Raw genomic sequence first — 25,670 nt, 5'->3', positions numbered from 1 at the left:
GGGCCTGGTGGAGGCTGCCCCTGCACTGCTGGGGGGTGGGGGTGGTGGGAGACATTGGTGGGGGCCTGGTGGAGGCTGCCCCTGGTGGCTGGGGGGTGGGGGTGCTGGGAGACATAGGTGGGGGCCTGGTGGAGGGTGCCCCTGCACTGCTGGGGGGTGGGGGTGGTGGGAGACATGGGTGGAGGCCTGGTGGAGGCTGCCCCTGGTGGCTGGGGGGTGGGGGCGGTGGGAGACATGGGTGGGGGCCTGGTGGAGGCTGCCCCTGGTGGCTGGGGGCTGGGGGTGCTGGGAGACATGGGTGGGGGCCTGGTGGTGGGTGCCCCTGCACTGCTGGGGGGTGGGGGTGGTGGGAGTCATGGGTGGGGGCCTGCTGGCAGGTGCCCCACAGTGCTGGGGGGTGGGGGTGGTGGGAGACATGGGTGGGGGCCTGGTGGAGGGTGCCCCTGCACTGCTGGGGGGTGGGGGTGGTGGGAGACATGAGTTGGACATGGGTGGGGGCCTGCTGGCAGGTGCCCCACAGTGCTGGGGGGTGGGGGTGGTGGGAGACATGGGTGGGGGCCTGGTGGAGGCTGCCCCTGGTGGCTGGGGGGTGGGGGTGCTGGGAGACATGGGTGGGTGCCTGGTGGAGGCTGCTCCTGCACTGCTGGGGGGTGGGGGTGGTGGGAGACATGGGTGGGGGCCTGGTGGATGCTGCCCCTGGTGGCTGGGGGGTGGGGGTGCTGGGAGACATGGGTGGGGGCCTGGTGGAGGCTGCCCCTGGTGGCTGGGGGGTGGGGTTGCTGGGAGACATGGGTGGGGGCCAGTGGTGGGTGCCCCTGCACTGCTGGGGGGTGGGGGTGGTGGGAGTCATGGGTGGGGGCCTGCTGGCAGGTGCCCCACAGTGCTGGGGGGTGGGGGTGGTGAGAGACATGGGTGGGGGCCTGGTGGTGGGTGCCCCTGCACTGCTGGGGGGTGGGGGTGGTGGGAGTCATGGGTGGGGGCCTGGTGGAGGGTGCCCCTGCACTGCTGGGGGGTGGGGGTGGTGGGAGACATGGGTGGAGGCCTGGTGGAGGCTGCCCCTGGTGGCTGGGGGGTGGGGGCGGTGGGAGACATGGGTGGGGGCCTGGTGGAGGCTGCCCCTGGTGGCTGGGGGCTGGGGGTGCTGGGAGACATGGGTGGGGGCCTGGTGGTGGGTGCCCCTGCACTGCTGGGGGGTGGGGGTGGTGGGAGTCATGGGTGGGGGCCTGCTGGCAGGTGCCCCACAGTGCTGGGGGGTGGGGGTGGTGGGAGACATGGGTGGGGGCCTGGTGGAGGGTGCCCCTGCACTGCTGGGGGGTGGGGGTGGTGGGAGACATGAGTTGGACATGGGTGGGGGCCTGCTGGCAGGTGCCCCACAGTGCTGGGGGGTGGGGGTGGTGGGAGACATGGGTGGGGGCCTGGTGGAGGCTGCCCCTGGTGGCTGGGGGGTGGGGGTGCTGGGAGACATGGGTGGGTGCCTGGTGGAGGCTGCTCCTGCACTGCTGGGGGGTGGGGGTGGTGGGAGACATGGGTGGGGGCCTGGTGGATGCTGCCCCTGGGGGGTGGGGGTGCTGGGAGACATGGGTGGGGGCCTGGTGGAGGCTGCCCCTGGTGGCTGGGGGGTGGGGTTGCTGGGAGACATGGGTGGGGGCCAGTGGTGGGTGCCCCTGCACTGCTGGGGGGTGGGGGTGGTGGGAGTCATGGGTGGGGGCCTGCTGGCAGGTGCCCCACAGTGCTGGGGGGTGGGGGTGGTGAGAGACATGGGTGGGGGCCTGGTGGTGGGTGCCCCTGCACTGCTGGGGGGTGGGGGTGGTGGGAGTCATGGGTGGGGGCCTGCTGGCAGGTGCCCCACAGTGCTGGGGGGTGGGGGTGGTGGGAGACATGGGTGGGGGCCTGGTGGAGGGTGCCCCTGCACTGCTGGGGGTGGGGGTGGTGGGAGACATGAGTTGGACATGGGTGGGGGCCTGCTGGCAGGTGCCCCACAGTGCTGGGGGGTGGGGGTGGTGGGAGACATGGGTGGGGGCCTGGTGGAGGCTGCCCCTGGTGGCTGGGGGGTGGGGGTGCTGGGAGACATGGGTGGGTGCCTGGTGGAGGCTGCTCCTGCACTGCTGGGGGGTGGGGGTGGTGGGAGACATGGGTGGGGGCCTGGTGGAGGCTGCCCCTGGTGGCTGGGGGGTGGGGGTGCTGGGAGACATGGGTGGGGGCCTGGTGGAGGCTGCCCCTGCACTGCTGGGGGGTGGGGGTGGTGGGAGACATTGGTGGGGGCCTGGTGGAGGCTGCCCCTGGTGGCTGGGGGGTGGGGGTGCTGGGAGACATAGGTGGGGGCCTGGTGGAGGGTGCCCCTGCACTGCTGGGGGGTGGGGGTGGTGGGAGACATGGGTGGAGGCCTGGTGGAGGCTGCCCCTGGTGGCTGGGGGGTGGGGGCGGTGGGAGACATGGGTGGGGGCCTGGTGGAGGCTGCCCCTGGTGGCTGGGGGCTGGGGGTGCTGGGAGACATGGGTGGGGGCCTGGTGGTGGGTGCCCCTGCACTGCTGGGGGGTGGGGGTGGTGGGAGTCATGGGTGGGGGCCTGCTGGCAGGTGCCCCACAGTGCTGGGGGGTGGGGGTGGTGGGAGACATGGGTGGGGGCCTGGTGGAGGGTGCCCCTGCACTGCTGGGGGGTGGGGGTGGTGGGAGACATGAGTTGGACATGGGTGGGGGCCTGCTGGCAGGTGCCCCACAGTGCTGGGGGGTGGGGGTGGTGGGAGACATGGGTGGGGGCCTGGTGGAGGCTGCCCCTGGTGGCTGGGGGGTGGGGGTGCTGGGAGACATGGGTGGGTGCCTGGTGGAGGCTGCTCCTGCACTGCTGGGGGGTGGGGGTGGTGGGAGACATGGGTGGGGGCCTGGTGGATGCTGCCCCTGGTGGCTGGGGGGTGGGGGTGCTGGGAGACATGGGTGGGGGCCTGGTGGAGGCTGCCCCTGGTGGCTGGGGGGTGGGGTTGCTGGGAGACATGGGTGGGGGCCAGTGGTGGGTGCCCCTGCACTGCTGGGGGGTGGGGGTGGTGGGAGTCATGGGTGGGGGCCTGCTGGCAGGTGCCCCACAGTGCTGGGGGGTGGGGGTGGTGAGAGACATGGGTGGGGGCCTGGTGGTGGGTGCCCCTGCACTGCTGGGGGGTGGGGGTGGTGGGAGTCATGGGTGGGGGCCTGCTGGCAGGTGCCCCACAGTGCTGGGGGGTGGGGGTGGTGGGAGACATGGGTGGGGGCCTGGTGGAGGGTGCCCCTGCACTGCTGGGGGGTGGGGGTGGTGGGAGACATGAGTTGGACATGGGTGGGGGCCTGCTGGCAGGTGCCCCACAGTGCTGGGGGGTGGGGGTGGTGGGAGACATGGGTGGGGGCCTGGTGGAGGCTGCCCCTGGTGGCTGGGGGGTGGGGGTGCTGGGAGACGTGGGTGGGTGCCTGGTGGAGGCTGCTCCTGCACTGCTGGGGGGTGGGGGTGGTGGGAGACATGGGTGGGGGCCTGGTGGATGCTGCCCCTGGTGGCTGGGGGGTGGGGGTGCTGGGAGACATGGGTGGGGGCCTGGTGGAGGCTGCCCCTGGTGGCTGGGGGGTGGGGTTGCTGGGAGACATGGGTGGGGGCCAGTGGTGGGTGCCCCTGCACTGCTGGGGGGTGGGGGTGGTGGGAGTCATGGGTGGGGGCCTGCTGGCAGGTGCCCCACAGTGCTGGGGGGTGGGGGTGGTGAGAGACATGGGTGGGGGCCTGGTCGAGGGTGCCCTTGCACTGCTGGGGGGTGGGGATGGTGGGAGACATGAGTTGGACATGGGTGGGTGTTAGGGAGAATTCTCTGTTTAGGCTGAATTTCCTAACCAAGTGAGTCCCCCAGCAGCTTTGCTGGATTTCTGGAGTTTGTTTTTTTCCATCCTGCCAAGAGTGAGACTCTTTTCTCCCACTCTTGGACATGTATGTGTGTAATTCCTTTGAAATGTCAATGTGTTCGATGGGCTATGGGGTCTTTTACTCCATAGGGTCTCATATGTTTTTCTATGTGTGTTACACCGCACCCTACGTGCCGTAACACGGGGGTGTCCTAGCGGATCCCCCACCATAGACTCCGTACCCGGGGACTGACTACTGTTTCCCCGGGCATGTAAAGTCACCATTGGCTTTACTAGACCTAAATTTACTAACAGAACTAGTACAAACCATCTTATTGTGGACGTACTAGTAGGGGTCATTCGATTACTCCTGGATCTGTTACTCGAGGGGGCACTGTCCCGTCCCCCCTCGTCGAGTTTTGGCTGGTGGCAGTGGAAACTACGTGTTATGTTCGTCCCCGAACATAACCCTATGGGACTCGTCCCATTGTTGGAGATTGATACTGTTTCTCATTAATCTCTAACGTACCACCGATCCACTTATCTTAAATGGGTTTATCGGGTGGTATTTTCTGCCAGAACTCGGTTTGTAAAATGGCATCTGTGTTCGTCTCTGTGACTCCTAAACCAAAGGTCGAGCCCTTTGTTCCACTTTTGGCAGGCTCTGTACAGATACCCTCCAAAGTGGTGCCATTCTGTCTGGGTTACCACAGGGTGGTGGGAGGGGGTTTAGGCACCCTGGACCGAGTTGCCTTGCCAACTCCGGTCGCACTCTGGAGTGATTGGCCCAGGTGGTGAGCCTTCCCGCTCACCACTTAGCATGTGTTGATTGACAGCTAGGCTGAATGAATGGGGGTTTTCTGCATAAAAGCAGGGCTTTTGGGACCGGATCTTCAGAAGTCGCCACAGGACCTAAGAATCCGACGAGGGTAACGCTGAGCCGACCTGCACGACGACACCTCCGGTGGAGCCCTGCGGAAACCGACTCACCACTTCCCGACGACAGAGAAGATCTCCCTGCCGGAGAGTCTCTTCCCCTGACTGGTAGGAACAACCAGTCCCCTTTGCTTTTCATTCACCTCAGGACGCAGTGGTCGAATTGCCCGTGCAGAGAACCTCGGCAACCGGATAGCCTCTACCCCTGAACCGCGACCAAAAGGTGGTGCCTTGTGACGGAGCACTCCGCGGCTGGTCTCTTCATTGGTGGTGCACCGGACTTTCTTTTCTTCGACGACGAGATCATCTCTACTCTTGGCAAAGACCCGACGTGCATCCACCACCAGGAACAACTGCCCCCGCCGGAGCTGCCCTCCACAACAAGGTACCGTGTCCGCCTGGCTTCCCTTTCGATCGGTTCGAGTGAGGTGTCTTAATCCTCTCCGTTCCGTTGGTTCGCCTCCAAGCTTTTCTCATTCTTTGTTCTGAACTGGTTCGATCTACCGATAACAATTTGCGATACAGACTTGAATGCATCTCCACTAGAGACCTTTTGGGACATCGCGCCTTGCCTCTCTCCGAGTGGGCCTGGCCTCTGAACTTTACGATCTATTGTGATTCTTGCCTTCCTGCCTTGCATTTTATCTGCTTGGATCGAACTGTGTTGATTTCATAACCTGCCTATCTTTTTCTCTCCCGTCCTAACTAATATTCGAGTCATCTGGGTTGAGGTATACACCTCTGTCTGAAAATAAGTGGTACCAGTAGAACCTAGAGTTGTCGATATTGTTAGGGGGATTGATCGTCTACTTCGTAGAGTAATTGTGTTTGATTTGTTTGCCGTGATTTGCCTTAGTGTTTTTCATAGACGTTCTGTTATAAATAAATACCTTAATATCTTTACACTAAGCCTCGTTGCGTGTTTGCTTGTCTTGCTGTGAAGAACTGCCCTATTTTGTATACTCCACATACTGCTCAACTTTTCTTGAGAGAAGTCTGACTGCTCAGCCACAGCTACCACGTAAATCTGTGTGGTGCAGACTGCTACCAAGTGGGTTCACCGCCAACGCCTGTAGTCCTAAATCTTTTGCAGTGGTCCCAGAGGGAACTGCACAGGTTTCCGCCTAACAGTGGGGGCCTGCTGGCAGGTGCCCCACAGTGCTGGGGGGTGGGGGTGGTGGGAGACATGGGTGGGGGCCTGGTGGAGGGTGCCCCTGCACTGCTGGGGGGTGGGGGTGGTGGGAGACATGGGTGGGGGCCTGGTGGAGGCTGCCCCTGGTGGCTGGGGGGTGGGGGTGCTGGGAGACATGGGTGGGGGCCTGGTGGAGGCTGCCCCTGCACTGCTGGGGGGTGGGGGTGGTGGGAGACATGGGTGGGGGCCTGGTGGAGGCTGCCCCTGGTGGCTGGGGGGTGGGGGTGCTGGGAGACATGGGTGGGGGCCTGGTGGAGGCTGCCCCTGGTGGCTGGGGGTGGGGGTGCTGGGAGACATGGGTGGGGGCCTGGTGGAGGCTGCCCCTGCACTGCTGGGGGGGTGGGGGTGGTGGGAGACATGGGTGGGGGCCTGGTGGAGGCTGCCCCTGGTGGCTGGGGGGTGGGGGTGCTGGGAGACATGGGTGGGGGCCTGGTGGAGGCTGCCCCTGCACTGCTGGGGGGTGGGGGTGGTGGGAGACATGGGTGGGGGCCTGGTGGAGGCTGCCCCTGGTGGCTGGGGGGTGGGGGTGCTGGGAGACATGGGTGGGGGCCTGGTGGAGGCTGCCCCGCGTGGCTGGGGGGTGGGGGAGCTGGGAGACATGGGTGGGGACCTGGTGGTGGGTGCCCCTGCACTGCTGGGGTGTGGTGGTGGGGGTGGTGGGAGTCATGGGTGGGGGCCTGCTGGCAGGTTCCCCTCAGTGCTGGGGGTGGGGGTGGTGGGAGACATGGGTGGGGGCCTGGTGGAGGGTGCCCCTGCACTGCTGGGGGGTGGGGGGGGTGGAAGACATGGGTGGGGGCCTGGTGGAGGCTGCCCCTTGTGGCTGGGGGTGGTGGGAGACATGGGTGGGGGCCTGGTGGAGGCTGCCCCTGGTGGCTGGGGGGTGGGGGTGGTGGGAGACATGGGTGGGGGCCTGGTGGTGGGTGCCCCTGCACTGCTGGGGGTTGGGGGTGGTGGGAGTCATGGGTGGGGGCCTGCTGGCAGGTGCCCCACAGTGCTGGGGGGTGGGGGTGCTGGGAGACATGGGTGGGGGCCTGGTGGAGGCTGCCCCTGGTGGCTGGGGGGTGGGGGTGGTGGGAGACATGAGCTGCACATGGGTGGGAGCCTGCTGGCAGGTGCCCCACAGTGCTGGGGGGTGGGGGTGGTGGGAGACATGGGTGGGGGCCTGGTGGAGGGTGCCCCTGCACTGCTGGGGGGTGGGGGTGGTGGGAGACATGGGTGGGGGCCTGGTGGAGGGTGCCCCTGCACTGCTGGGGGGGGTGGGATACATGGGTGGGGGCCTGGTGGAGGGTGCCCCTGGTGGCTGGGGGTGCAGGGGGACATGCGTTGGTGGGCAGTAGTGCAAGTTGACATGTGAGTTGGCTGGGGGGCATGGCCATGTTGGATGGGGTGCCTGCAGGACATGTGCAGGGTAGGCCCCTGTGGTGTGAGCCACCTGCAGGGGCCGTGGAGGGTGTAGAGGGAACACCTGGGAGGACCCACACGTGCAATTCACGTGTGGTGCTCCCCGCGCACCCCTGTAATACACGTACCCTGATGAGATTGCGTGTGGAACTTCCCGCGCACCCCTGTAATACACGTACCCTGATGGAATTGCGTGTGGAACTTCCCGCGCACCCCTGGAATACACGTACCCTGCTGATGTTACGTGTGATACTTCCCCCGCACCCCGAAATACACGTACCCTGATGAGATCGCGTGTGTAACTTCCCGCAAACCCCCGAAATACACGTACCCTGATGAGATCGCGTGTGTAACTTCCCGCGCACCCCCGAAATACACGTACCCTGATGTGATCGCGTGTGTAACTTCCTGCGCACCCCCGAAATACACGTACCCCGCTCAATCGCGTGTGTAACTTCCCACGCACCCCCGAAATACACGTACCCTGCTCAATCGCGAGTGTAACTTCCCGCGCACCCCCGAAACACATGTACCCCGCTCAATCGCGTGTGTAACTTCCCGCGCGCCCCCAAAATACACGTACCCCGCTCAATCGCGTGTGTTACTTCCCGCGGACCCCCACAGTACATGTGCCCCGCTCGCACAGGCCCAATTGCTGTATGTTGCCACTTTTGTGATGCGCTGGGACTCTACCGCCTGCCTTCGTGTGGTGGACGTGTTTCAGCTTGTGCGTGTCTTTGGCTGTGCGTGGCTTTGCCCTATTCGATTCCATGAATACGTCTGGTTCGAGTGCGTGTGGGCGTTCCGTCTGCTTCCCTGCAGTACATCCCCAGTTACGCCCTTATTTTCGCGCGTTGTTCCCCATTCCGCGCGTTACGCCCCGTGTCCCGCCCACTTTCTGATGTATGCGCCGAGGTTGTGCGCTTTCACTGTGCGCGTCGCGCACGCCTTCCGGGATGTTGCAGTGACTTGTGCGCCATGCACGGGTTTGGCGCACATCTCGAGGTAAACACGCTCAGGGACTTCCATGAATCGCACGCGTGCGCCTTTTTTTGGCGCTTGCGCCTGCTTGCGCAAAGATTTTCGGCGCACGTTTGTTCCATGAATCGGCCCCTTTGTGTCTTTTAATGAAGTGCTGTTGACAAGAGGTATTGGCGATGGCGAGTTTTGGCTTATGTATAAATATATGGTATTATCTAGGCATTGCTATGAGATGGCTATGTACTTGCAACATTTTGCACGTGCTCACATCAAGTGCCAGTTAATAGCGCTATGAGAGTGTTTGGCAAGTGTGTTTCCTTGCTTGTAAAAAATGTAAAAATGTTGGTGCTGCTAATGCATCTATAACCCAATTTGTTGGGGAGAAGGGAGCACCTCCTTCTCCATTAAATATTTTTAAAAGTACTGGATGGAATAAGCCCAAACCACAAAAGGTTCGGGAGTTAATGCTTCATGGCCAAGATGTTTCAAATCTGGTCCAAATCTGCCTGCGTTTTTGGTTGTGCGTTCAAGCAAAAATTGACATTTTTTGCCTATGGGAAAATGAATGGGGAGTAGGCCGAAAGTGCTTTTTTTTGTTTCCTTAATAACTTTTTTCTTTTTAACAGATATTTTCCAAACCTTTCAATCTGGAGGGGGAAATGGGGGGTGGGGGAGTGTATAGAAAATTGTATGCAAACTGTCATCGAAATCTGTCACACGAGTCAAAAGTTATTAGCAATTCATTTGTGGGATTTCCTATGGAACTCCGACACCCTATAATTTCCAGACTTCTGTGTGCTATTTGCTCCTTTTGCATAAAGCTTTCGACAAGTAGGGTACCCGAATTTTTCAAGCAAATCTTGGCTTAAGGCAGTTATGTTTCTACTTCCAAGTAAAAAGCCACCAGCAATTTAAAGTTGATAGCCTCTACGGTCATGGCTGCCATATTAGAACACACTTTAAATGTTCCAGGTTACTTTTGACCTTCTCAAGTTGTACCACTTCTACATTTCAACAACATTTTCAATGAGCCTTTCAAAATAACATTATATTGTATCTTGATTGGCTTAATACAAGCGTGTTACAATTTGGAGGTTCTGTACTTATTTTAAATAATTTGTAAATGCTCTGTTCTGTGCAAAGAACACAACTTAATCAGCCATTCCCGTTACCAGCAGCATATTCTGCTTTAACATGGAGCAAAACTGACATACACCCACATTTATATTGAATAATTAGGGGCAAATATATACAACTTTTTATTTTTAATCAGTACAATATGTGATTTTATTTGTGAGGGCTCCATATGCTGGGTTATGTTTTCACTGACAGGCCAGAAATAGTGTAATCTAATCCACACCATATTAACCTATGACTTTTTAGCAGATTTCCCAAAATTCCACCCCAATTGTGACTGCGATGTGTTGTGGGCAAGCTGGTCTGTGATGGACTGGAATGCATCACATTCCAACTTATCAGAGTGGCTGAATTATGCTTACCACCTGATTAGCTGGACTGCGAGTCATTGGGCCTCATTACGAGGTTGGAGGTAGTCATGGCGCTGTTAGCGCCATGACTACCTCCAATACCGGTACCGAGTCCGCCCTGGTTCAATGGGAACTTACCGGTCTATTTGGACCTTTGCGGGACCGGTAAGTCCCCATTGAAAAAGGCAAACCCCATTCCCATTTGAGCCCCCATAGGCCTCAATGGGAATGGGGAGGGAGCTAATAACGGTACCACAATTTGCGGTACCGTTATTTGCTCCCTTGTCCCTTTGCGGCTCCCGCTAAGGGTGCCTGTTAAACCAGGTGCCCATAGCAGGACCCGATAAGGGACCTCGGAATAGGGCGCAAAGGGATTACCGGCACTGATGCCCTTAACGGTACAGGGTATCCCTTTGCGCCCACCTCGTAATGAGGCCCATTCTGTCTAATCAGATCATGCATAATCTACTGGTCCTCTGCTAAACCGAAACATTCAAGACCCTTATTGGTCAGCATTTTGGCTGCTCGGATTATTTGAAAATTCATCCAATCTGATTAGCCATTGGGGACACAAACCCCGAATGCTGCACTGCAGGTACAAAAACAGAAAGGCAGATTCAGTATCCAATCCACCGCCCCTAGATGCTGTACCAGAAAGGTATTCTTAGTCTAACACAAGTCGGAATGTCAAACATGCATCAAAGACAAACGGGCTTCTCGGAATGTACCTGTGTTTTGCTTGTACTTGAGTCTACCAGTCTACACTGTCAGAGGGAAAATCAGTATAGGTGCAATACACTGACAATTTCTGTCCACGCTCTGTGTTTTCTGGAAAATGAAAAAGGACCCACGCTTAATTGTTGTAACAATGCTTTACCTGAGTACAGTAGGACAAATCAGCGCCAGTTCCCTGGCTCTGATACTGTACACTTTTTGGGGATAGGAATGAGGATACTGTATTTCCAATAAGTCAGAACTGAACATACTGAAATAAATATAACGAAATTCACCACTCTCCTAATTTGTTATGAACTGCCTTTGCTAAACTGTAATTACCCACAGATTATGGATGTTGCATAGTTGCAATAACGTTGCACATTTCAATTCTATGTTCACTGCCATTTTCCTTTAATGCAACACACACTGATCAGCACGGTCTGGTAATGCCCCCGTCTATGGGTTCTATTGCTATAAGTACCTCCACACATTGTACCGTGTTACTAATAGTATTTTTCTGTAGTTGAGAAACGGCATGTAAACCATTTCCCAATTTGAGAAAGGACATTTTAATGGCCACCGTAGATCGATGAGAAGGGACTACACATAGTTGCTTCTCCCTCTCCATGTCAGCCATTAAAAGTTGTTTGAAAAAAGCAAACAAAGAAAATGGCCATCAGGGAATTGCGAGAAGAGACTACACGCAGTCCCTTCCCCATTTCCATGGTGGCCATTTGTGAGGAGTAGATGAGACAGGAAGTCTACTGTTCCTCGAAAGATCCAGGGACAATGCAGCATAAGGTAAGAGGGTAGAGGGTGGAGGGGGTTTAAATATGAGGAAAAGTGGGGTGAGGGATGGGCAAGGGGGCGCAGGGGGCACAGGGAACACACTTACCTGATTCCCGGCAAGGGAAGTTGGCGGCCTCCCACTCCGAGGAGTCTCAGAGCAGGGTCTTCCCCTGTGTGATAAGTTCCCTGAACCGAGCCTCCTTATTGGCTGGGAGGCCACAACCCCCCATCTCTTGTACTAATTAATAATCACATGTAGCGTGTGAATTGCAAACCAGCGGAGCGTACTTGCATTAAATATCCTCAAAATATCATCTCTATTTCAACCGTATGTTCCACTCTTCTAGCCTATTAACTAAAACCCACTCCTTTGCGCTCTGTTTATATGGAGGAATTTTGGTTCCAGTATGTGCAAAAACTGAACCTGTTCATTTTATTTTTACCTGAAAGAGTGTCCACAATTGACATTACTTGTAGTTAAAGGGTGGCCTGTGTAGTGGGTGATATGCATGAATAACCACAAACACCTTTGAAAATTCAGACACTAGGGGCCTGATTCATGGAACATTTAACACAATGCAAAGTGACTTCCCATTAGTGAAAAGTGACTTTGTGTTGCTAACAAACACCCTGATTCACAGAGCAGTGCAATTTGTATTTTTGCAATGCATTCACTTTGCACCACTATTTTGCCCCGCTCTGTGAATCAGGGTGTTTGTTGGCAGTGCAAAGTCACTTTGCCCAACGCTAAAAATTCCATGAATCAGGACCTAAGTATTTTGAGACTCTAATAAGGATGATTAATGCATTCTCTCATAATATCTTACAAGTCTCTAATAGAGTGATTTTAACTTAATTACTCCATCTCCTTTCACATCACCGAAGCTCAAAAACGTTATCTATTAACCAGTTTTTTTTTAAGCAGCAAAAACCGCATTTGTTTGTAAAGACGTCTATAATATCATTCAGGAGATTATTTTCTGCCTTTCTCCCACAAAGGCCAATATTAGAATATACAAAGCTTTACAACGTTCAGCTGGATGTTTTTGACTTTATTTGTATAAACAGTTATGTTAATTAATTTTACAAAGTGCATGCACATCGAAGCATCTTGGCACTATAGTAAACTGGGAGGATTTAAGAACTAGATGACAAAAAAAGAGTATTTAGAACAGATACGTTTTCAACAGCCAACAAAGAGAAAGGAGGTTTTTTGTAGCCCTTAGTGAAACCGGCAGGGAGTTCCACAATTTAGCGGCTGCCACAGAGAAAGAGCGTCCCCCCACCTGCTCAATCTGGTAATGAGGAATCACGAGAAGGCAGGAGCCATTGGACCGAGGTTCGTGTGAGGGCACTTAGGGACAGAATTTGTCCTGTAGATATTCAGCAACAGAACCATAAAAAGCCTGATGCAATATCACCAGCGATTTAAATCAAACCCGCTGGAGAACCAAGAGCCAGTGCAGAGATCGTAGGATGGGGAGATATGGGCACCATATGGGGTACTAGTACAAATATGGGCAGCATAGTTGTTAAGGAGCTGCAGACGATGGAGGAGATACAAAGGTTGGGCCAAGAAAAGAGAGTTGCAATAATCCAGCTGACTTAGAACTAAGGAGGCCATAACTAAAGGCCTAAGTCAGACCAGAAGAACCTCGCAAAGCACCCAAAGTTGAAATAATCCTGCTTTACAAATGGCCCCAAATTGGCCATCCATCGACAAGGAAGCAGAAAAAATTACTCCCAGGTTATTTACCTCCAAATCCAGAGAGGGGCATGGGCCAAGTTCTGTGGGCCAGAAGGCCGGAGACCAGGTCAAAGCAGATGCAGAGACAACCGCCTGAGGGGTGTGTAGGGGGTACACCACCAGGACCTCTGTCTTGTCTCCATTCAATTTCATGCAATTGCTGCCTATCCACTTACTCACGGCCAGCAGGCAACTCCTAAGCTGAGATGTGAGGCCCGGTTGGGTAGGATCCAACTGGACGATGAGTTGCGTATCATCAGCATAGGAGTAACACCTGAAGCCGTAAGAGCGGATGAGCAGAACAAGAGGCTGAATATAGGTATTAAAGAGGGCCAGGAACAAGGCTGATCCTTTGGGGACTCTTAGGGAGAATTCTCCAGAATGGCAAATTTCCTTTATCTACTGAGTCCCTCAGCAGCTTTTCTGGATTTCTAGGATTTATTTTTTTCACCTGGTAAGAGTGTGAGCCTTTTTTCCCACTCTTACATGTGTTTTGATGTGTGCGTTTAACATATTTGTGTTCATAGACTCTGGAGCCTCACCTACTCCACAGGCATAATCTTTTTACTGTGTGTTACACAGCACCTTCAGTGCAGTGACACAGGGTTGTCTTTTAGACTTCCCAACTCAGACTCCATTTTCTGGGACTGACTACTGTCTCCCAGAACATATAAAGTTGCCATTAACTTTATTAGCCTTTGTAAAACCACAGACCCAGCACAAACCATCTTACATGGAGTACTGGAAAGGGTTAATACTTATCCCTTTTTGTCCGTTTCTCTTGGAGCATTGTTTTGCTCCGTTTTCATCAAGACTTGACAGGTGGCAGTGGTAACTACCCTATTTTTCCTATCGCGGTTATCTTAAATAACCGTGGTATTGTTTTAGGCTATCTTGGTAGCCTCAAACTTAAACCCCCTAGACCATATATGTTTTATTACGGTTCCGGCTGGGTTTATTCGCCATTTCTTTTTGTAAAAGTCTTTCTCATGTTTTACTCTGTGTGCCGAACCAGGTTTGGTTCCTTTGTTCACCGTCTTTTCGCGGGCTTCTACGCAGAAGCCCTCCTTAGGTGCCTGTATGTCTGGGGGGGACAGGATGTGAGGGAGGGGTTAAGGACTCCCTGCACAGGGTCTCCTTGGTGACCGATGTCGCACTCTGAAATAATTTGCTGTGGTGACTGTCCCGGCAGAGCAGCCACCCTGATGTGTGTATGACAGCCAGGCTGTGTGAATGGGGGAAAACTGCATATAAAGCAGGTCTCTGGGTCTAGAAAGGCAGAGTCACCACTGGAACAAAAGAACCAATGAGGAGCTGACGGAAGAAGACCCCTACCATGACTGAACCGCCCGGTGAAGCCCTGCTGCAGGTCCTAATCCTCGAACTCCAACGACAGAGAAGATCCTCCAGGAATCTTCTTCCCCTGAGCTGGTGGGACCAACCAGTTCACCCAAACTGCAAGCCAGGACTCCCTCCTCTGGTTGAATTCGCTGTACAGAGCTACAGTGGGCCAGATAGCCTGGAAGGTTGGACCCTGCTTGGGTTTGAAGGAGCACACTTTTTATTTGTTGCTTTGCCCTGGTGCTAGTTTCTTACCTGGGTAGTGCAGGGCCCTCCAGTCTTCCTACTTCGTGTCAGTCCGACCGTCACTTCAGGAACCGTGAGCCTGCAGGAACTACCAGGAACGTCCGCCTCAGCTACAGCTTCTTCTCCATTGAAAGGTACTGTTCAAATCCGGTTGTTCGTTTCGTTTAGTCGCAGTGAAAGTGTGTGAAATCTTTCTGAAATCCAAGGGCTTGTGCTTCTCTAGTCTTTAACCTAACATTTCTGCCAACCAACTTCGTCCGGAACTCTTGGCAAACACTTAACTGCGAACTACCCTGAGCTGTGTGATCTTGAGCAAAAGACTTTTGTCCTATTGACTTTGGCCCTAAGCCTTTTTGATTTGATTCTATCACTGTAGTTCCTCTTTCTAGATTGCCCTGCTTACTTACCTGTTGATGCTGTTCAATTTCTGCCTAACTTTGTCTTTCCCTCCCTTTTAATTTTCTGAAGTGCCATTTTGCTCCCACTTCATTTTGTGAGCTTAACTTGTCTCAAACCTATTGGGAGTGGTGTGGTGTATTAAGAGTGTGATTTTTAAACTGCTTTACTTTAGTGAAATGTTATACAACGAATGCATAAATAAATGTATATTCTTTTACTCAGAAACCTTGAGTCAGTGTTTGTTTGAATCATAGTACTTGCTGTCCTTTGTGTAACTATTGATGCTGCTCCCTTGCTCTTGAGACAAGTCTGGCTGCTCAGCCATCGCTACCACTTTTACTGTGTAGTACAGGCTTGTACCAAAGGTGAATTTGTACTGTCACTTGTAGTCTTAATTGTGTGTGGTGTTCCCAAAGGGTACTGCATATAATTTTGCCTAACAGGGACCCCACACAGTAAGACCGAGGTGGCTGAAAAAAAGGAGGCAAGTGTCAATGTTTGGCTACGGTTATGAATATCAATTTCCATCTTCCCCACATTTTAACATTAGTGTTTCTGTTTTTTTACATAATTTTTGCCCTAACATTACTCGTGATCAATAGTGATGCACATAGATTGTGTATCTCTCCTCGGTTATTTGAATGAACAGTTGCTTCAAGATTATTATACTACAAGCAATACATATATGTGCACACAAAAAATAAATTACACTTAAAACCAAATAAAAATATTTGACTCGACACAACACATTCTAATGAGTAATTGGAAGACTATTTTGGTTTTGTGGTCTATAGATCATACTATTATTTTGCAATAAGTGCACACACAATGTACGTGCTGTGAAATAAACAACAGAGGACATGAGTCCTTAGAAATTGGTAAATTTCAGATTGAGCTAGAGGATTGGTTGGGACATCTCACTTCATCTGCAGCTATATCCCTGACATGTTTCTCTGGTGGATATTATATTTGGAGGGCAGTAAATGTTTCCAACAAATATGGGGCATCGACCGATTGTCGCAACAAAGCACAAATCAGAAAAAAAAGGGTTGTCCTGAGAGGTTCTACCCCTCAGAGTGTTTTTTAAACAATGAGTTAAATTGGTGCATTTTACAGCACACATTCTGTAAATAGGTGGATTGAACGACACACCGTTTGCTATCAGTTTTGGAATGTAACTCAGGATACATTCAATAGGTTCAAGTCACCAACAGTGCACATGAGCCTTTTCCAATGCACATTCATGATACATTTTCCCACAATATATGCTGTGCCCATAAATGTCAATGCTGGCTGCACAAATATATGCCAGTATTTCAAATATGGGTTCTATGTAAAAAATGTCCCCTTGAGTTCATTGCACCTCTAAAAGCCTCCCCGCCCACGTATTCTAGGATGGGTAGGAATTACTATTCTAACTCCAGTCCTAGAATATTTGGGGAAAGTGCTTGAATTTCATGGGGAAACCCTCTGGGGCCCATTTCCCAGGTGACTTTATCACTGGATACCCATGTAAGGACATACACATCCTGGCTTTGAAAGTAAACATGCTATGCCACAAAAGGTAAACATGTCTAGGCTGGCTGCACCAATGTAGAACAGTATTGCCACATAAGAACACTCATTATGTTAACTTTACCCTGGATGCACAGTAGAAAATGACATGCCACAGTAAGATGACATATCCAGACTAAATACACCAATGTAGCCAAGTGTAACCATGTAAGAACACTCATGCTGGCTTTAACCTTGAAGCCCACAGAAAGAAACACCATATCACAGTAAGAAATTATATCCACTCTGGCTGCACCATGTAGGCCAAAATAGCCATGTAGTAACACTCATCATGTTTGCTTTACTATTGTTGTCCAATATCATAAATATGACACATTAAGACAATATAGCCAGAGTGTCTGCACCAAGGCACCAGTCTTGCCCAAAATAGCATTCATCATCTTTACTTGACCATTGATGGACAGTATAAAAAAACACCACAGTAAGAATATGTATCCAGATTGGCTGCCAAATGACCCCCTTTGCCCCTAACTCCAAATAAGAGGCCCTTAGGCCTAACACAAATGCAAACACACACACAGACACACATTCCTACAGCACCTACTCACTCATTTGCGCACCCTCATACTGCATAAACGTGCTCACCCATACAGCATACACTTGCTCACTCCCCCACACACCACCAAACAACATACACTCACTCCTACACATGCACACCCAGCCATAAACCATAAACTCGTTCATTCCCACACACATTTACAATGCAAGCCCACACACATACACATACATTCAGACTCTGTTTTTATTAGCATTTATCCCAGATCCAGACTCCTCCTCATGCTACCTGACACGAAGGCCCTCTGGCTCTCGTGCAGTCTGATATAGGAATTAGGATGCAGGCTCCCACACATTTGCACATACGCTGAATCACTCCAGTTTTAATACCACAGGCAATCTGAATATGCGGACAGTCACAGGAGCGCATCAATGTAATTCAGACTTGCAGTTCACCAGGCTGTACCCAAAATGGCTTCTTGCACATGCATGCTCTGGAACAGAAACTGTCAAATGGAAACCATATTGCCTTTTTACAGTTCAAGTAAGCTCAGCAGTGCTGACTCACCAGCAGCTGAGGGAGCGATCAGTATTTTCACTGGGCTGGCTTGTCTTGTCTTGGATGGGTGGTGGGTCAGCCCCCATCAGCCATTATGGATGAGCCACCCCTGAGCAGAATTATACAATTCACAGTGAAAAACCCTTTACATGTTACCCCCCCACAGGATGTTGTGACAGTTTCACACACAACCCTTCTATATCTATCATATTTTCTAGCCAATGCAAATCTACACCCAAAGCTGCCCGCAAGATAAATCAAATATTTCTATTTGCTACTGCCCATCTCCATACACGGAAGCATACTTACTTCAGATAGTAACTTTATAAGGTATTTTCTCAGCTAGCATTACTTTTAGGCCTGTGCCCCTTTTGAAGGCCAGTGAAAGCTGAGAAGAAAAGAAAAATCATTCCCAATAGGGGTAGGTAGCCTCAGCCTTCAAAATCAGATAAATAGATTGACTGTTCTGATTTCTATTGCAAGTCCACCTCCAAATCCCAGTCTGCTGTGATTGAGATTGTGGGGCCTTCATCAATCAACCTCTACTCAAATAACATGTCAGTAACATGCATTGCATGCTTTAAGCACACCATGGCCATTTACTGATACATTAGATTAAATCTATAATGTGTACCTGTCTCTTATCTTCACCTTCTACCAGGAAGGGTGTGGGAGTCAAGGTGGAGGCAATGGAAAATGGTGTAGGTTAATGATAATCCCCACACAACAGCAGGGGTAGCGTTGGCGTTGTAAACATCACTGTGACAAAGTATCACTGTCTTACTTTTCAGTTTCATGTTATGTCAGTGCCAAGAAGTGTTGTATGCCATCAAAATGTCATTTTTTCAGTGCCATGTATTCATGTTCTACACCATCAAAATGATGCCTATTTGCTGTTGGGTTTTGTGCGCTTTACAAACGCATAATACATAAATAAATAAATAAATAAATAATACATCTCTTCAAAAGCACAGACAAGCGTGTGGCTTTTGAAAAAGGGATGTTAAAATAATAATGAATAAAATACGCAAAGACATCAAAAACGTATACAAACAACGATCAAACTGTTAAAACTCTCTGATGCTGGCAGGAAGATGCAAGATGGCACATTTGTATGCCCCCACCTCCTTAGGAGAGAAAGTATATGATGAAAGCAGAAAAGAGTCTGCGATAACCGAAATTAGTATGTCAAATAAAGCAGCTTTTCTGTCAGTCAGCCGAGCGGGGACTCGCAGTCTAGTCTCTGGTTTTAGCATGCATAATCCCATTAAATAATCAGAGTCAAAACGGTGACTTCCCTGACTATACGGCATCAATGTATTTATCAATTTGACAAGGACACATTTTAAATAAACTGGGCTAGGATTAGCATTTTGCATGCTCTACAAACATATGGCTTAAACATAATGCTATAACGAATAATGAATATCCATGTCATCCAATTAGCAACATGTCATTTTAATTAAAAGGGGTGTATCATTCTCATTTTATAATTAACCTCAAGACACTATTCATCCAATTTGCAATATAGATGCAAATGATTGTTTACTGTAAAATTACATTTCAAAGTTTCAATTATAAAGTATTTCAAACTAAAGAGGATGCAAAAAGGAGGCACCGGGGATTTGGGCATGGGAGCATGGCATCGTTTGCTAACTAGACATCGAATTCTGGAAGTTGTATAGGAATGCGATGGCTATTTAGAACTCCAGGGATGTCTTTGTGTGGGCAGTATGTTGTCACTGTTCCCTTTGAGGTCTTAGTTATAATGAGTTGAAATATGTGTTAGTAGCTCGGCAATGCGTAGTACACCAACTCTCACATATCTCTCGCTGTCCCTGAACAACAGTCCATTTTTCCATGCCAATAAATTAGCTTCACTTGCATGCAATGGAAATGAAGACTGAGATTTCATCTTATTTTAATGTTTACTATGTAATGTATCCATTGATACATGCAAGCCTGCAATACTCACTTATTATAGTTGTATGAACATAACTATTCAACTGTAGAAGGAAGATTACATCACTTCTGTAACTCATTATATTTGAGCTCTGATTTCACCATGCCGGCTGCTAGAGCCAGCACAGAGCAGAGTCGTAGCCTCCACTGCATCTCTCTTAAGTAGTCACTAGCTTTTCAGATTAATTTCTTCTTATATAGCTCTCTTTTTGCAGCTATAAACCCTAAGGAATTGTTTTTGGTAGTATGTTAATAGTGCGCACACTGAATAGCGAAATAAATCAAGCATGTTTTAACCAACAAGGTAGTTTGGAAATGCAATGTACTGAACTGCTTAAGACATGTTTTCAATGCATTAAACCATTGCAAGCCTCATATTAGTATATGTATTATCCTAACTGATTTAACAGCGATTATATGTATCAGCAGCTGAACATTCTCTCACATTAGAGTAAGCAAGGCGTGGCGGGGGTGACGTGGAGCCATTTATGTAAGGAATTAAAGACAACCTGCTGTAAGTAAAAAGCATATTGCAAGTCAACTTAGTGTTCTGTAACTTTATAAAGGAACCCCACATTCAGCCTTGGTCCTCTCGTTTGCCACAGAACTCCTTGATGGCATGCAATAGACCTACCTCTTCAAGGAGTCTCTCCTCCTCAACATCTAGCCAATCACGTCACCCCTGTACCACCTGACTCGCTAGACACCATCTGCCGGTTTCTCCTCCCCGCCTCCCTGTATAGCTGTACCCCTCCTCTGTGCCCCTCTGTATCCTAGCCCTATTGTATATCTGTTCTGGTGTTACCTCTGAAAAGCGCTTTGGTATACATCTGTACTGTTTCATTCCTATGTAATGTGCTCTGTTATGTATCTGTTTAGTTGTATGCCTCTTTAAAGTGCTCCATTGCTTCTCGAAGCTAGGCCTGCGCTCAATAAGTAAAATAATACCAGTAATAATAACAGCCTTAAAATGTAAGGTTGGGGATACTTTATCCCACACATACCAAGCCATACAGATTTGTAGTTAACAGTTGATAGTGTAGCTGTTTCTCAGTTGTTCAGTTTTCCTTGTATGTTTACTAGGACAATGTACATTATATATAAACAAGCAAGCCCTGGTGGATAGTAGATGTTAAGAGAGCATTAGAAAAAGAAAATAGATATGGATTTGAAATTCTAAAGGGGTACCCATTTAGCTGTAAGTTCGGGTGGTTAGTCTGACATGAAACATGATATACAAACATGAACTACCAAACATATGTTTGAAGGGTTATGATTGCCGAGGCAGATTTAACACACTTTGCATTGTTGCATTTTAACATACTGATGGATCAGCATCACCTATCTTTTGACTCCCACCACCACCTCTGCAGACACCGTAAACCGAAGACTCAAGAATCAATGAAAACTCTTGTGGTGATTGTATGGGTGTTGATATTATCCCTTTCCAAGAGAGAGCAAGTATGTTTGGGCAGCAGAAGCATGCCATAAGGCATAACCCATCTGTGGTGGTGCCCATCTATGCCATTTTAACCAATACAAATACATTTAGCCAGAGTGGGTCAGGTCCCACAATTTGACAGAAAACACAGCAGCAGCAGTGGATAGCAGTCTAACAACCCCAGAGACCCTGGATACTTCTATGTTCACTGGATCTTCCAGCACGAATACCAAAATACGAAGCCCTGTCACTGACCTATCGAGTGTAAGAAACCTGTCTGGGGTTCGTTTACAAAAGATTGGAACAATGACCACATTGCAATATGTAAACTCTGCAAAAAAAAAAAAAACACTTTGCATCGTAAGAAGCAAGTCACTCATTATATCTGCAGTAGACAGTGGGGTCATCTGAAAAAACAACATTGAGGAGAATTGCATAATCATGAGGAAAAGAGTGAAAAGAGTGAACAGGGGTAGGCTGTTGGCATTTTTCTAAATTAATAGTGCTTATGTTCAAAGAAGAAGATGATAGTGGTTCAGGAGATGTCAAAACACATCTCGATTCAGATCTGAGCAAAGAATGTAACACCATGCCCCGTAAACTCTGCAGTGAAAAAGTGCTGGCACTCCTGCTCATTTGTGGTAATCTCTTAGTGAGCCTGGCACCCATACACCCGACATTCTCCCCAACAATGATTTATCAATACTCTTTTCTCTAAGTATACAAGGTATTCCAGAAACCGATCTTTGGATACAATGGATAAAATATTGGCAGTTTAACTGCATCCATATTCTTTGGAGAACAGAAATTAATTAAAGGAAGGTTGAATATGTTTATTCAATATATCACATACATTTACAGACATATGTTTCCACACTTGCAGTGCCTGATTTTCAAAAAACACTTTCAGCAACAATCCAGAAGCACAGATGGAGTCTACAATGTATAACATTGATGTGACAATTAACAGGTTAACTATTATCTAAGCAACAGATTATATGAAAATCAATTGTGGGGGTGATCTCCCGGGGGCCGGCAGAGCTGTCTGCGGACCTCCGGGGCTGGGGAGGCCCCAACTCCTCCCGCGTCCCAAAAGGAGTATGAGGCACACACAAGAGCAAAGTAATTACTGTTGTTTATTATACTAATGGCAGGGATCATTCTCCGCCCGTATGCATCCGGGGAGACGCTCCCATTCTTAATGGGGCTCGCAGGCCCTTTTTACTGTGGTATGACGTGCTGTTCACGTCACCTTGTAAAAACGGTCACAAAACATATCGCCACTTCGGGTTGGCTCCCCGAGTGGTAGAGTTAGCATAGATGATTATATGGAGGGATGTTAGTGGATAAGAACAGGTCAGGTGGCACACTTGGGTTGTCCCTAACACTTGCTACAATAAATTGGTTACATGGGGACCCTTGGTGATTGGCTAACTGAAATGGCACCAGTGAGGAGCCCCTCGTACTCTGATTGGGTCCCTCGTGAGCCCCCAAGCCTGGGATCATCGCCTTTCCCAGCCCGCGAGGTACCTGGTGTTGGCAACATTGTGCAACTATGTGTTAGTGGTGGACAATGGACAGGTCTTTGCTAGTGGCTGATGATCACTCCTTTCCCATCGGTGTAGGTGTCCAACTTGTCGCTTCGTTGTTGCAGCCTGTGTCTCAGACGTGGGACCCCGGCGACTTTCTGTCTCGCGAGCTTGGCATCTTGTCAGTTTGGCTTAGTCACGTGTGTAGAGACCGTAGCTGGAGAGGAATTATGAGCATGTAATTTGTTTTTCGGCCCAGAGGGGTGCTTGGCTGCGGCAGTTGCAAACTTGGCACTGAGAGCTCGGCATGTGGGTTGCAACATTGTGGCCTTGGCGGTGGGCCCTTGCTGGGACTCGTTCTGCATGGTCAGCGCATTGTTTTTCATCTCGAAGTTTTTTCGTCTTAGAGGCTCCTGCCTGAGGACTCTTGCTTGCGGCCTACTCGGGCCTAGTTTTTCTGGGAGGCGATGTATAATTACTAACATGGGTGCCGCAAAGTAGTAGTGTGTATATATATATATATATATATATATATATATATATATATATATATATATATATATATATATATATACATACATATATATATACATACATACATACATATGATGGCATCTCTATGGGGGTAGGGTAGCATGAAGCATCTGCAAGCGTATACACAAGCTCTTCAGGCATCTTGCGTTTCTGCGGTGCTGTAGGAGGCCTATGTGAAAAATAACAACAATGCATGTCCGTGAGTGTGTCAGTCCACTACGTCATAACACTGAGTATGTTCTTCGTGTGGGTTGGTGTGTGAGTGACCAGGGTGCATGGTGGCATGGGGGGTTTTGTCTGTTGGCTATGTCATCATAGCATCTCTAATGATGTTGATGCTTTGCGGCTGTTGTTTTAGTCGGTCTGGTCCCTGTCGCAGGCGTGAGTTTGGCCAGGGCATGGTGGTGGGCATGCCCCTCGTGCATTTGGACCATGAACACATGGTACCTTGTCGTCTGGTAAGGAGGTGAGCAGGTCAAACTCCTCTCGTGGGGGGTGTTGGGCTATGATCCTCTAGGCCAGGTTCTGGATGAGAATGGGGGGGAGGATGTTTTCCCATTTTCCCACTTCAGTCCCCCCTCTGGTCGACTTGTCGACCACAAAATTATCCGCTCTCTTGTCTCCACGTGGTCTCCACATGATCTTCAAATGACCAGTACATATACACACATCCACCACCGGGTTTGCAGTAGACCCACTTCCCAACATAGCTCTTCGGGTTCCTTGGGTTTTCTACCTTCACAGACGGCGGGTGCAAATCATTTTCTAATATTTGCTTGCGCAATCTCTCCCTTTCCTTTATTATTATATCTGTGTGTCTGTCGTTGTCTGCTGGCATTAAGACGTACATGCCAATCATTTACATCATTTCATCAGTCGTCCGTGCTGTCCGGGCTCTCCACAACCTTAATCCTAAAAGGGCAGCCATTCCCAATATTATGCACCGAGCTATTATTTTAAGGCCATCTGACAACCATGATGGCATCCATGATGACAAGTAAGAAAACCAGCTGCCATCTTTCTTCACTCCCTTAGCTTCTTCTTCCATCTTGGTGTGCATCTTGGCAAGTTGTGATACTGCCTCGGTGAGGGTGCCGTTATCTGCGTCATTAGCAGGGATGAATGTGCAACATTATTTTCCAATTTTTGCACAATCTTCCTTTAATTGCAGTAAGGAGGTCCAGCACATATCTATTCTGTAGTGCTACCATTCATACTGCCCTCAATTCTTCTTTTATTGCATTTAATCCGTTGACGGTTGAGTTTATTGTCATCATTAGCTCCCATCTTGTTATTTGGAGCCATTTTCCATTTGCATATGCCTGCAGTCCTGGATGTATTATTGATGAGAACATTGCTGCTCTGCTAAACAGTCTGTGTCCTGGTGGAATGTCACTGAAAGCTGTTTCTGATCTTCCCCACAGGTAGATTCCTGTCAGTGGCTCTCCTTGTATTTTTACTCTTGACAATATATGTGTTCTGTTATTTTCTTTTCCTCCTTCGATTGTCACAGATCTTTTCCTCCTTTTATTCCCTTCATCCATTTTAGGGAATTTCACCAAGTTCACATCTTTCTGTGGTACCACTAGGGATGGTACATTTATGTGTACCATTGTGCATAGTCCATTCCAAGATGGCGTCAAGCTGTGGTATGCCTTGTCTCCGCAGGCCCAATAGTGGTCCATTAAAACTGCTGTACCGACACCCTCCTTAGTTATTGTCACTATCCTTTTGCAGTTGCTGTTCCTTCCGACATGTACATCTCCGTTGTGTTGATAACATAGTGTTGGTGCAGTTAGTGGAAGTATTGATACCGGGTCTTTGTCCTTCTCTATCCAGGTCACCAGTCCAGCTGTCTTAATCCATCTGTTGAAACACTTGTTGTTTTTTTCGTCTATTTTTGCTACATTTGGTTTTGTCATTGTTACCATTTCGCTCCCTACAACCCCCTCTGTCCATCCTTCATTCGTGTATACTTTCCCATATATTAGCAGCAATGGTCTTTCCCAGCACCCCATTACTCCAGTAACTTCACTTGCACGCCATTCACATGGTAGATAATTCAACGTTACTTCCTTCGTCTCTCCTTTGTCTGGGCCACCCGTCACGTACTGGAGCCCTTCTGTTAGCTGCCAGTAGTTATTGTACATGTGGAGTGTCTTGATGAAGTTATTTTCATACGGGTATGTGTCTCTCGTCTGCCACTTTATTATTGTCATTCTCCCTTGGAAGCGTCCTTTTGTTTGGAACAGGGCCAGGTATATCAGACATTCTACTGATGTTGCTGGTAATGTTCTGGAGGCCCTCATGGCGTATGGGATCAGTGAGCACACATAGCAGTTGTCCATAGTTGTCCCCTTACCTATTTTGGACATGTGCTGATACCACATATTGTTTGAGACGTGTGCGGAATCTGTAAGATATGTGTCAACCCCATTATTATCAACATATGTGCTATGTTTAATCCTCCCCCGTTTAATCTTTTCCTGCT

Source organism: Ambystoma mexicanum, chromosome 7q, assembly GCF_040938575.1.
Source record: "Ambystoma mexicanum isolate Mex_15411 chromosome 7q, UKY_AmexF1_1, whole genome shotgun sequence".
Classification (NCBI taxonomy): domain Eukaryota; kingdom Metazoa; phylum Chordata; class Amphibia; order Caudata; family Ambystomatidae; genus Ambystoma; species Ambystoma mexicanum.
This window is presented reverse-complemented; position numbering follows the sequence as displayed.